Here is a 13,729-nt window from a genome sequence, read left to right as displayed (position 1 = left end):
CTAATCAAGTGTTTCAATTAATAAAGATGCAAAACTAGTTAACGGGATGACTTCAAAAAGTGGCATTACTGGCTCATTTTTCGTCCTGTGATCATGTGGTTGGATCAACAAATCTATAAGGGATTTTAAGTCATTTTTTAGTTCACGAACAGCCATGTTTATCTTCGTCGATCTTGTCATTGTGCTTACAGATGTTGCCAGTTCTCTAATTCCACTAGTACAAAATTGATTTGTTTGGGCGGTCAACTAAACTCTTTTGGGCGGTCTATACCTTAAAACCGCTTGAAACATGTGTTGTTTATTTTCGTATCAGCTTAACCGCCTAAACAAACAAATGACCGCCTAAAACAATTACATGTTTAACCTATAAATTCAATATTCTAGGTCTTTGGGCGGTGACTTTCAAACCGCCTAAAAGGATGGTTTTTCCCCTACTTTTTTATAAATAACTCATTTTGAAATTCCTCTACTAGGCGAGTTACTAGGCACTTTCTCTTTCATTATTCGATTTTTTTATTCATTCAATTTATTTTTCATTTAATAGCAAAAATCTGAATTTGGATTATACTTATTGTTCATAAGTTTAACTACTGTTTGATTTGCTATGTATTAATTGAATATATTTTGTAATTGTATATACATATTGAATAGTTCTGTGTTTTTCTACTCTTTATTCAATCTCAACACGTTAAATGTATTAGCTTTATTGTTGATCTATATGTGTACATGTATCTATGGTGTGTTTACACATGTATATACTGGTCAGGTGCTTGCACGATACAACGGATAACAACACTAAAAGGTTGTTAGCAAGCCAAGCCTGGCCGAGCCAAGGCTTGATAATCTCGAATTTCATACCGAGCTGACTCAGCTCGGCTCAAAATAATAGCTGAAATTTTAAACTTGAGTTCGTCTTGATTATTGTGATATTTATATAATTTAAGTTCTTTTAACCATATTTTTGTAAAATATATATAAACTTGTACTTAATAATTTACATTATTGAATACAATTTACATCAAAACATCGACAAAAATACGAATTTCGGTATGTTCAGTTATTTTAAAATATATTATATCCAACCATATAAAAGGAAAAAAAAAAGAAATAAATAAGCTTATCAAATTTTTTTGGATAAAGATTAAGGGGGTAATATATAACCCTTCATATAAGTAGCAATAGTTATTAAAGTTAAAGTATTATTATTATAACTATAGTTAAAAATAAAAACATATTAAGTTTTAAATAATGCTTTATTGACGTGTATATTAATGTTCCACTAACCTGTACTTTATAATCTAAATCACAATACTGAATAAATTTTATATCAAAACGTCAACAAAAATAAGTACGTCGCAATGGTATGTTCGATTTTTTTTCTAAAGCATAATATATTTACAAATATATAAGAAATTAAAAAAATGAATAAAGTTGTCAACTTTTTTGTTAAAGATGAGGGGGCAAATATATAAATAGTTTTAGAATTTACAAAACTTGAGTAATGTTAAGAGACAATGTTGTAATTATTATTTAAAAATTAAAGTTAACAGTATTTGACTTTTTTATTGCAAAATAATAAAAATAAAAATAAATAAATAGTATTATGTTTTATACTAAAAAAATACAAGCAAAAAATAGAGCCTCAAACCTATAACTTTACTAACACTAAGCCTTTTAATGGTTATTAAGAAGCTACCTTTTATTGCTTCACAACCTTTTAATAGTTAAGAGGTAGTCATAAGTTTGAATGAGAGGTAGCCTCTTAATCATTCAGACTTATAGCTACCTCTTACTTATTAGGAGGTTATGAACCATTAAGAGATAACCTCTTCATGACCATTAAAAGGCTACCAAACAGCCCCTAAGTCAGTAACAATAAATCACCAATGAACCAAACAAGATCGTTTGCAACCTTTCAAAATACATTAGTTAAATAGAAGCCAATGAACCGGCCAAAGTTTGATAAGTAGGGGTGAGAAGAAAACCGAATTCACTAAATCGAAAACGAATAACCGAAAAAACCGAACCAAAGCATTAACCGACGGTTAATTTTTTTAGTTTTTCGAAAAACGGATTTTTGGGTTTAGGCTTGGTTACCCGTCTTAAAAAAACCGAAGACCGAACCGAACCGATTAATCGAATATATGTTTTCTACGTGTTTTTTAAGATGTTATGTAACATCATGAAAATTTCAGGTCAAAAATAGCAAGTTTCCAAAGTCAAAAAAATAAAAATGTCAAAATCTAAACTTCAATGACTAAAATGAAAATTATGTTTTCTTGACCCATCGCGATGGATCAGAAGAGCAACCCATTGCTTACCGCGATGGGTTGTCTGACACACAAGGCACGTGGTGTGCCACGTGTCCACACGTGTCACAACCTCTACCACGTGCGCCACGTGGTAGGTCTAAGGGGTGACCAGGCAAGCCTACGTCGCGATACGCGATGGGCTTAGCCAAAGGGCCATCGCGTATCTCTATGGCCCCTGAGTTTTGTCTGGATCTTTACATATGTGATAAAATGCAGTGGGCACATCGCATCACGCTTGGTTATAGTCACGCTCGCCTGCGGGGAGTAATGACCATGTGTATACCTATAGTATCTAAGTAATGTCGAACGCTTCTGTGTTTGTTGGGGTTCTGTGTGTAGAGATTTGAGTTTATAAATTGTATTGTTTTATAACTTGATTATTCCTAAACCACGATGGGCCGGACCTAAGTTATGTCTCGAGAGGTAATCAAGTAAAAGAAAATATTTTAGCGTCAGCATATTCACCAGCATTCGTTGCTGACGTATTTTCTAACATTTTGCAGGTAACCAAGATTAGAGCTTGAAGAACGAAGTGCTCAAGATATCCGATGACTCGGATCTTTTTGTTAAACTTAAATATTAACGAATGGTGGTTTTGTAAATTAAAACAAATAATCTTAAACGGAAACTTTTGTTCCGTCCTTTGTATAATGTAAATATTATCTTTTATATCCACATGTTTCAAAAGACTTCCGTTTAAATACGTAACTCTGATTTATTTACAAATGTGGTACCATCTGTTAGTTATACGCCCAGGCCTAAGATGTGGGTGTGATATGTTCTGACCGGAAACCAAACACCAAAAGAATCTACCATTGACGATGATGAAAATTACGAAGATTGAGTCTAAACTTTGAAGGTGAATAAGATAATGAATGAAGATTCAAGCCAAATTTACTATAGTGTTTTATTAGAAAGAACTTTAAATTTTAAACTGTACTACTCAAACAACTTTGTATTTGTTTGATTTCACGTAACACGTGCCTATTTTTATATTTAGGAATTCAATATATATGAGATATCCTACTCTTTTTTGAATTCCTTTTTGTTGTAATGTCTACTCACAATAAAAAAACTGAAAATAACCGAAGACTGAATAAATGAATAACCGAAAACCGATCGGTTGGTATTCTAAAATAGCCGATAGCTTAGGTTTCAGTATGGGTTTCACCCAATAACCGAACCGAAGCGAACCATGCTCATCCCTATTGATAAGCATCTCAGGAAAAAGAAAAAAACCACCACCAAATATTTTGAAAACCACAGCCAAAATAATATTTGGTTCTCGTGCGCAGACTGCTAAATAATAGGTTCTCGCACGCAGAGTGTTATTTCTTCTCTCAACTCAAACCCTAACTCCATAAGTCCTTAGTTATTCCTATCTCCTCAATAACGACACATCACATCACATCTCTCCGTTTTACCCATCTGTTACGGACTGAAACCATTGCAAGGTATGAGACTTGTCCTACATTGGTTGTATGGGCAAATGGTTTACCAATATGTTACGGACTGAAACCATTGCAAGGTATGAGACTTGTCCCACATCGTATGTATGGGCAACTGGTGTGGGGTTTATAAGCCAAATGGGTTCCCTCACCTATCAGACTACCCAAAAAGACTAGTCTGATAGGTGAGGGAACCCATTTGGCTTATAAACCCCACACCAGTTGCCCATACAACCGATGTGGGACAAGTCTCATACCTTGCAATGGTTTCAGTCCGTAACACCATCGACGACCATCTCTTTCTCCGATCTCCTCCATCATGACGGCTGCGCATGTAAGAACCCTAACCTTTCTTCTTCATTATCCTCTAATTTTGTGAAAGAAGTTCAACATTGTTTCAGGAATTTAGGCTGTGAATTTATTTGGAACTTATGGTGAAAAGTTTGTCCAATTTGAGCTTTCAAAGGTTACGTTTTCCCCTATATTTATTAGTACTAAACTTGTTTGTATTTGCAAATCTGTGTGACCATCAATTTAATTATTTGTATTTGACAATCAATTTAAATTAATTTGTTACCATCAGTTTTACAAATCAACTGAACAGGCTAAGGATTTGGAACTTTTGTTAATTTGGGGTTTTTTGGTTGTTTAGTGTGTAAACTGTCTGAACTTAAGAAACGTAAGGCTGCTACCTTTTCAAAGAAGACTGATTATACAATTGAATTGACAGTTATATACTTACATGCAACCAATTGGAAATAACACTAATGATTTCACTACATGGTTAGGAGTGAAATTAAAGGCCGGTGTGCCGTTAGATATATTTGAAAATAAAATTGAAAAGATTTATTGATGGATAAAACATTATCACCTTGTTTTGAACAGTGATTAAAGCAGCTGGAGCCAAGGTACATATGGAGACTACTTTTGTGTTACAACTTTTGGTGAATCTCTTGGTGGTGGAGTTGCTTGTGTGACATTGACAGAAGATTAAATACATCCTACTCATCACATAAAGCTGGTTTACAAAATAAAGACTGCTATTCTATATGAAGTTATTTGTTTTAAACATGACTCTTTCTTATACGTAGGCCTAGTCAGAGCCGAATTACTACACCTAGTAAAGAGACTGATAAAGCCCACATATATTCAGGTGTTGGTGAAGGTTAGTTTGTAATTAACACCTTATCACATGATTATCAGAGTTTTCTTTGTGATTATCTTTATTTATGAATTTATGAAGTTACTTTTAAGATATTTCTTAAGACTCAAACACATGGTGCTTCCATGCAGGATTTACGGTTGGATCTCTGATACATACCGAAAGGGAAAAGTGATTACTATTATAATTTTGAATATGAAAGATTATATTCAGTTAGCATGCTATGTAGCCTAAATCATTAGCTATTTGATACGTGCATGTGCATGTATTAATATTAATATAATTATTAGTATTTATTTATTAGTTTATTTAAGTTAATTAGTAATTGGTCTATGATTTAGTAGTGGGTAGTTTAGTATTCATAGTGGTTAGTTTATTAAGAGTCATATTAGCAAGTAGTGGGTAGGTGGTTTGTATGGCTATTTATAGTTACTTTGTATTTGTTTTTAGCATGAATGAAATATTAAAAATGGTGTTCCAAAACAGTGTCTCTATCTTTCTCATCTAATTCTTGGGAGTGTTTGCCTACTACAAAAGGCTAGGGAGATTAAACATCTCGAATCGGTTACTATCATTTGGTGCTTTCATTGGCTTACTCACCTTCCACCATGGCCTCTCACATCATGTCATTGATTGACGACTTGTGGATCATTCTCGAGAAGAACCAACAACAACTCGTGCTTCTTAACGCCCAACTAGGTTTAGGGCCTCCACCACCACTAATTGCTCGCCCACCACTATTACGCCATGAACCGCCACTACCACCTCCTACACCGCCATCGAAACCGTTTGCTCCAAAACCTTTCCCACACCAAATTCACCCATCAAAAACCAAAAAAAGAACCTATCGGCACCACAAACCAAACCCCAAACCGACACCAAAACAACCCTCTTCCACCACTACCAACACTAAACCGAAACCAAAGGCTAAACCTAAACCTGCACCAACCACCAACTCTTACAAACACACCAATTGGGCCTTGCCATTATTCAACAAAGGACCGAATGCAACCGGAAGGCATGCTTGGAGGCCACCATGGCGACGTATTGAGACCGCACCGAATTCCGTTGGGAGAGTCGAATGGCGCCCGCCATGGGACAAGCATATTGGTATCGTCTTTGAGGACAAAGACGTTTTTGAGGGTGGGAGTATTGATACGTGCATGTGCATGTATTAATATTAATATAATTATTAGTATTTATTTATTAGTTTATTTAAGTTAATTAGTAATTGGTCTATGATTTAGTAGTGGGTAGTTTAGTATTCATAGTGGTTAGTTTATTTAGAGTCATATTAGCAAGTAGTGGGTAGGTGGTTTGTATGGCTATTTATAGTTACTTTATATTTGTTTTTAGCATGAATGAAATATTAAAAATGGTGCTCCAAAACAGTGTCTCTATCTTTCTCATCTAATTCTTGGGAGTGTTTGCCTACTACAAAAGGCTAGGGAGATTAAACATCTCGAATCGGTTACTATCATTTGGTGCTTTCATTGGCTTACTCACCTTCCACCATGGCCTCTCACATCATGTCATTGATTGACGACTTGTGGATCATTCTCAAGAAGAACCAACAACAACTCGTGCTTTTTAACGCCCAACTAGGTTTAGGGCCTCCACCACCACTAATTGCTCGCCCACCGCTATTACACCATGAACCGCCACTACCACCTCCTACACCGCCATCGAAACCGTTTGCTCCAAAACCTTTCCTACACCAAATTCACCCATCAAAAACCAAAAAAAGAACCTATCGGCACCACAAACCAAACCCCAAACCGACACCAAAACAACCCTCTTCCACCACTACCAACACTAAACCGAAACCAAAGGCTAAACCTAAACCTGCACCAACCACCAACTCTTACAAACACACCAATTGGGCCTTGCCATTATTCAACAAAGGACCGAATGCAACAGGAAGGCATGCTTGGAGGCCACCATGGCGACGTATTGAGACCGCACCGAATTCCGTTGGGAGAGTCGAATGGCGCCCGCCATGGGACAAGCATATTGGTATCGTCTTTGAGGACAAGGACGTTTTTGAGGGTGGGAGTATTGATACGTGCATGTGCATGTATTAATATTAATATAATTATTAGTATTTATTTATTAGTTTATTTAAGTTAATTAGTAATTGGTCTATGATTTAGTAGTGGGTAGTTTAGTATTCATAGTGGTTAGTTTATTAAGAGTCATATTAGCAAGTAGTGGGTAGGTGGTTTGTATGGCTATTTATAGTTACTTTGTATTTGTTTTTAGCATGAATGAAATATTAAAAATGGTGTTCCAAAACAGTGTCTCTATCTTTCTCATCTAATTCTTGGGAGTGTTTGCCTACTACAAAAGGCTAGGGAGATTAAACATCTCGAATCGGTTACTATCACTATTGTACTTATCATGATTACAGTAAATTGTCAATTCTCATGCTGATACAACTTATGAATTAAAGTATGGTTTAAGATCAGTAGAGGTAAACCTGTTTTCTACATATAAAATTATAAACATGTCAAGCTCATGAATGCCTGAATGTTCACATTTGGTTGATGGATTGCACTATTGTAGGGTAGCAGTTGATCATCCACTAGAGAGACAATTGGGAGAGTTGTTACTACTGTTGCCAAGAAAATTCTTAAAGCATATTTAGGAACCAAGGTTTTTCCACTTCTTTTAGACTGTTTATATGATTTCAGTTCTTCAATATTACATAAATAGTTTCAAAACACGTTCAAAGACCCCAGGATTTGGTTTACAACAGTCTATTATAACTAATTATATGTTTGTTGTTCACCAGATTCTTTGCATATGCCTCTCAAGCTCACAAGGTTATACTCAGGTGTTCACACCCCAGGTATGCAGAGAAGATGATTTGCTGCTATTGATGCAGTCTGAGTGAAAGGAGATTCTGTTGGTGGCGTTCTACTGCCAACTATTACTTACATTTTAATTTCCAAACAATGTAAGTATTCTATATATACTTTGAATTTTGCGTGTTGTTTGGGTTAATCGGGTTTGCGGCTGTATTATTCGGGTTTCACGTTATTATTTGGCTTTTGGTTTGTTACGGTGATTCAAATATTTTTTTCATGCTTTGGTTTACTTGGGTTCGGATGATATCCAGTTTGGGACCAGTTAATATTGACCTTGTTGCAATACCTAATCTCACATTTTGTATTTATTTTAGATTCGGAACGATGCAACGGATATCACACAAGAGGAAGCCAACATGCTGTGTTTTATTTCGGTATTTAGTGATAAAATTAGCGAGATAGAGTATAGTTTGGCATTGTATTTGAACAAGCAGGTTTTGTAAACTATGCATGTTATAATGAAATAAAGAAGTTTTGTTGACTTTGTTAGCTAGGATTTGTTATTCTTTTTTCTGAATATGCATAAACTGTTTTGAATTATTCTAAACTACATTTAGAATTGGTTGCAAACTTTTTTTCCAACCATTTTCCAAATAAATATATAAATTTCCGTATCTAACATTTTTAACCAACATGCACTTGTAAGTGCATGAAAAAGATAACTGTAACTTTTATTAAACCAACCTAAGTTCAATTAATATATAATAATTACGTTATTGTCTTTCTTCATATTTTATAAATATTGAAAGGCCACAACGGTTTGTTGATAAGTGCACAACCACTTCGTCCACCATGCATAAACAATATAGAGTTGTGGGCTAGCTAATGCATCAATCTTTATGGCATTATTTACTTTGTTGTAGGCATGTTCTTTTAGGTAGTGGATTAGTGGTGATAACCTCTAGTCAATTTCTTTAGTTTGTTTATTTGTGGCCTATAAAAAGGCCTTGATTATTAATGAAAGCAAGTAAAAAATTACGAAGACAAATGTCTAATTCTTTATCTTATTTTTTTGGAGTCTAACCCGCTCAAAGGGTCATATCTTGGGAGACCGCCGATCTCGAATCCGGTTACTATCATTTGTCCTCATTGATTAACGTCGTGACCTTTGCTTTTCTCCAATAACTACCTTCTACCCGTCAAAAACCAATAACCGCCACCATCTCCAAACCTATAAATACATCATTACATCTCCATATCCCACACGTTCTCCTCAAACCCAACTTCCAATATTATTCTGAAGCCAATATACTTGCCTTCTATCAACCATTAGCGGTGAACGGAGGCGTTTAGAACCCGATGACCATGCCATCCTCTTCTGCAATAATACCTCCACTACCGTCAACGTATTTGCATCCAGTCACCATCACAGTTCGGAAATGGCATAGCTAGAGCGATGGCCACGTCGTTGACGAACCGGCACCGAAAAGCTACGGGACCCGATAAACGATCCCGATGCCGGAGGATAATGGAGAATGTTAAATGCCTCCACTGGAGGGAATATATATGAAATCATAATCTTCCGCAGGAGGATGACACATAATATATGAGAATGTTTGATTTACTTACATAAGTTGCCTATTAGTTTAACCATTTTTTTAGTAACATTCATACACTTTCGATATTTTTCCGATCAACCAATCCTGTATTTCAGTTGGGTGTCACTTACAGAATTTGTTTGATTTTGACATAATCTCTATGATCAAAGAAAATGTGACAAAAAAGGTTATAGTTATATCGGAATTATTATTGCAAACTGTGGTTTTTTTAAAGAAAAAAAACTTTAAAAGTAATGCATATATAATTAGGTTGATTTACTTATACAGAATTACAGCAAAAGATTTATTGACACATTAAATTCAAGGAGAACAGAATTATGAAGAAATTGTTACCTAAAATCAAAACCTTTTAATTTCGTTTTTCGTACGTTAAAACTGACGGTTAATTTTTTTTAATCAATATGATGTATTTACCAACACAAATATTTTAATAATTTTTTTTGTAGATTATTTTTATAAAAGTTTTGATGTAAATTTTTATCACAATGTTAATATTAATGTAATTGTTAGTCAAAATGATAGATATAAATGTTCAATCTTTTCGAGTTTAACTTAAGTTTATATCGGTTATATTTTGATTGTGTAGGGAAATTTTTGTAGAATTATATTCTATTATTGTTCATGTATGTTTTGAATGTTCAATTTAACATATACATGTATTAAAGGAAAAGAACAATTATTCATCAACATGCTTCAATTTAACATATACATATCATGCCATAGCATGTTTGCTAAACACCTTTGGCCTAGGTGTTGAGTAAATGGTTTAATTTCTTTTTTTCTACACTAAATATTATTAAATAATACTCTGGTTTGTAAAGGACATGAGATGGATACAACAAAACTATTGTAGTCATTATCTTTATTATATATTTTAAACAATTTTATATATGCCAATAATAGCACCTTCGATACGTGTGGGTAACAATGCTATTATATATTTTAAACATGTCAAAAATAGCACCGTCGCAACGCGCGTTAACAATGCTAGTCTACTACATTTAGAATTGGTTGAAAAATTTTTAGTTTTCTTTTGTATTTTATTTATTTAATTGTTATAGAATAAACCAAGTAACGCCACATATTTGTTATTTATTTTACGTAAATTGTCTCCTTAAATAGTTTGAAGATTGTAACCGCCTATATTATTTATTTTACATAAATAGTCCCTCTTAAATAAACCAAGTAACGCCACATATTGGCACATCTTCTTTCTTCCATTGATCTGATCGATCTGCTGGTGGTCGTCGTTCCGGTGGTGGTTAGAGGCAGTCAATCTCCAGATATTGTCAATTTTTGTTAGCGCTGCTCGCCGATGGTTTGTAACGCCTTTACAAAATCTGCCGGCCGTTGGTTGCCGATTGTTTTTGTAGAAACATGAAATGAATCTGACCTGATCCATGACGATGTTCCCCGGTCTTCGAGATGAACGAACCACGACTCGATCTTCTTCTCCGGTAGCTTAAGATCTGCAATGGTTTTTGGGGGTGTGGAGGTGACTGCTAAGAAATCTCAAGGATATCCCTCTTGTTTACAGACACAAAAATGGTTATGGTGGTGGCTCTTATTGAGAACAACCAACCCTTAATAAGGAGGTGGAGACCTCCTTATATAGGGAGCCTCATGGCCACCATCATGGTACCCTAATGGGCCTAGCCCAGTTAGGGTTACCTCCACAAAACCCCCTCAGCCCAATAATATTGTATTAGTCCATATAATAAAATAAGCCAGACATAATAAATTAAGGTCGTAAGCCGGGTTTAGTACCATACCCCTACAAGCCCCCCAAGTCCAGTGTTGCTCCTAGGCGTGCAAGCGTTTAGGTGGAGCGCTGGACTTCATAAGGTGTGTTAGGATATGAGGCGGTTTTTTCCTCTTTCTTCGGTCTTGTCTTTATTGTCTTTGAGTTTTGAGAGGTTTCCTCCATGATGGTGAAATGTTGTGATCCTTATGATAATAATGGTGCACTGGCATGAATAAGATATAGCATGCATCATAACAGTAGTGGCGCGGGGCCTGATAAAAGATAGAGTGCGCATCTCGATAATAATGTAATGCAACTTGCGCGCGAGGCAGCTTACGAGCTATAAAAATAATGAAGCTTGCGCGCGAGGCGACTTACGAGCTATAAAATAACGAAGCATGCGCGAGTTGCGGCTTATGAGCTATAATATGATGATAATGACTGGCCCACAAGGGCCTCTTCTACGCAGGATGACTATCTCGGCTTGTCTTTGTAGAAACATGAAATGAATCTGACCTGATCCATGACGATGTTCTCCGGTCTTCGAGATGAACGAACCACGACTCGATCTTCTTCTCTGGTAGCTTAAGATCTGCAATGGTTTTTGGGGGTGTGGAGGTGACTGCTAAGAAATCTCAAGGATCTCTTGTTTACAGACACAAAAATGGTTATGGTGGTGGCTCTTATTGAGAACAACCAACCCTTAATAAGGAGGTGGAGACCTCCTTATATAGGGAGCCTCTTGGCCACCATCATGGTACCCTAATGGGCCTAGCCCAGTTTGGGTTACCTCCACAAAACCCCCTCAGCCCAATAATATTGTATTAGTCCATATAATAAAATAAGCCAGACATAATAAATTAAGGTCGTAAGCCGTGTTTAGTACCATACCCCTACAGTTTCAAAGGATGGTGGCATCCCCTACGACCGTGGCATCCAGTATTACAGTTTCCATACTGTAACGCATCCCCTGTGAATGACAGTTTCAATACTGTAACCGTCGCATCCCCTTCAAATATACATGTATAAAAACATTCACAGAGCAAAGAAACACGTATAATAACCAATAACTGTAATATATATGATGTAAACATAAATAGCACAAAATGAAATGCTATTTGTAACTATAAAAATAGCACCGCGCGGGAAACATTGCTAGTTTATATACATTTAAAGGTGGCTTTCTGATTTTAAATAAAATTATTTTTTAATTGTAATCTTGCATTTTGGGCGGTCCTATATTTTGGGAAGATTGAGATTTTGAGCGGTCCTCAAGTAATTATGAACGGTTAATTTGCTACTTGTTTATGTTCTTTTTTGGGCTGTCTCTAGTGTTCTTTTTTGGGCGGTCTCTAGTTTCATTTTGGGCGGTCTCCAAACCTGCCTAAAAAACCATTTCGTCCTTTTTAGCGATAGCTGTTTGAGCGGTCCATAAACCTCCTAAAACAGCCAATTTACCGCTTAAAAACCAACCAATTTTGTACTAGTGTTCTCTTATAACATTTGATGAAGTTGTGCTTAGATTCATGCATGCTGATTCAAGATGGTTCTTTATTGATTCCGGTACCTGTTTTTACGACAAGAACTTGTCTTAATTTATATATATTCTATTTCTTGTAGAAATTGTAGAAAAACTGAAAAATTTAGGAAAAACTCAATAGCTAAAATTCACTTGATTCTTGGAAGCCAAGTAACTAGCGAGTGTGTCAATGCAATAAGCACAACTATGCGACGATGCGCCAATGTTAAGGTAATTCTTCCACGGGTGTCGGAAATTGAAGTTGCCATGTGCGGGCTCCCATCTAGCGAATACAGCCATGGATTCCTCGGAAGCTTTTGCATTCAACACACATTTATAACCTTCTAAACTTTCCTTAGATTCCTCGTCAACTTGACCAAAATAATCAGCTACACAACCTTTACAACATATAAAATTATGATGATTAAAAGTTGGTAAAAATGTGTAAATTCAAAAAAATTTATTTGCATGTTTAAAGATTTTGCAAGCTATATCCATGTTATCTAGGACAAGAAAATGAAGCTCCAAACCCTCCCAAACAGGAAAAACAAGCATGCTAGTTATGATGCACAAACAAGTCTCTATGGTTATGGTTAATTAACCTTTCATTAGCCATTTGTAGGAGATGATCAACACGATACCCTGAGACTGAGACTGGGTTGTATGTAAGTCAAATATTGCTTTTACTATGGGGATGAATCTTGAAAAGTTGTAGCAGAAGCTGTTAAGAAAGTTATCATTAGTTAGTGAAACTTAGGATCTATGTTTATTAGAGGGACAAGTTTTCATGATAAAATTTGTGAAGTTACCTAGTATGAAGATAGAAATCCCCACAATATATGGCTTAAATTTGTGGCTTGAATGACCAGCAATCCAATGAATGCCTAGTGCAAGAAATCCAGCAAGCGAAGTGGCGCAAATTCCGTTCAAACACTTGTACAACATTCCATCTACAATGATCATTCACATTAGAATGTTTTCTTAAAGTAAACTAGGATGTGATCACGGGACTGTCCCCATAATCACATCACTCCATGCGTGTGGTCGGGCTCAAGCACCATTGATGATCCATCACCCACCATGATACCCCTCTCAACTTCATTTTTGTTAGTCAT

The 13,729-nt window shown here is 35.7% G+C and overlaps 1 pseudogene; it reads right to left on the bottom strand.

The window, feature by feature from the left end:
• On the bottom strand, nt 1-13,729 carry LOC143575141 (aluminum-activated malate transporter 10-like; annotated as a pseudogene).

Source organism: Bidens hawaiensis, unplaced genomic scaffold (genome assembly GCF_021521415.1).
Source record: "Bidens hawaiensis isolate Kalapana, Puna unplaced genomic scaffold, B.hawaiensis_p1.1 tig00027299_1, whole genome shotgun sequence".
Lineage (NCBI taxonomy): Eukaryota > Viridiplantae > Streptophyta > Magnoliopsida > Asterales > Asteraceae > Bidens > Bidens hawaiensis.
This window is presented reverse-complemented; position numbering and strand designations above follow the sequence as displayed.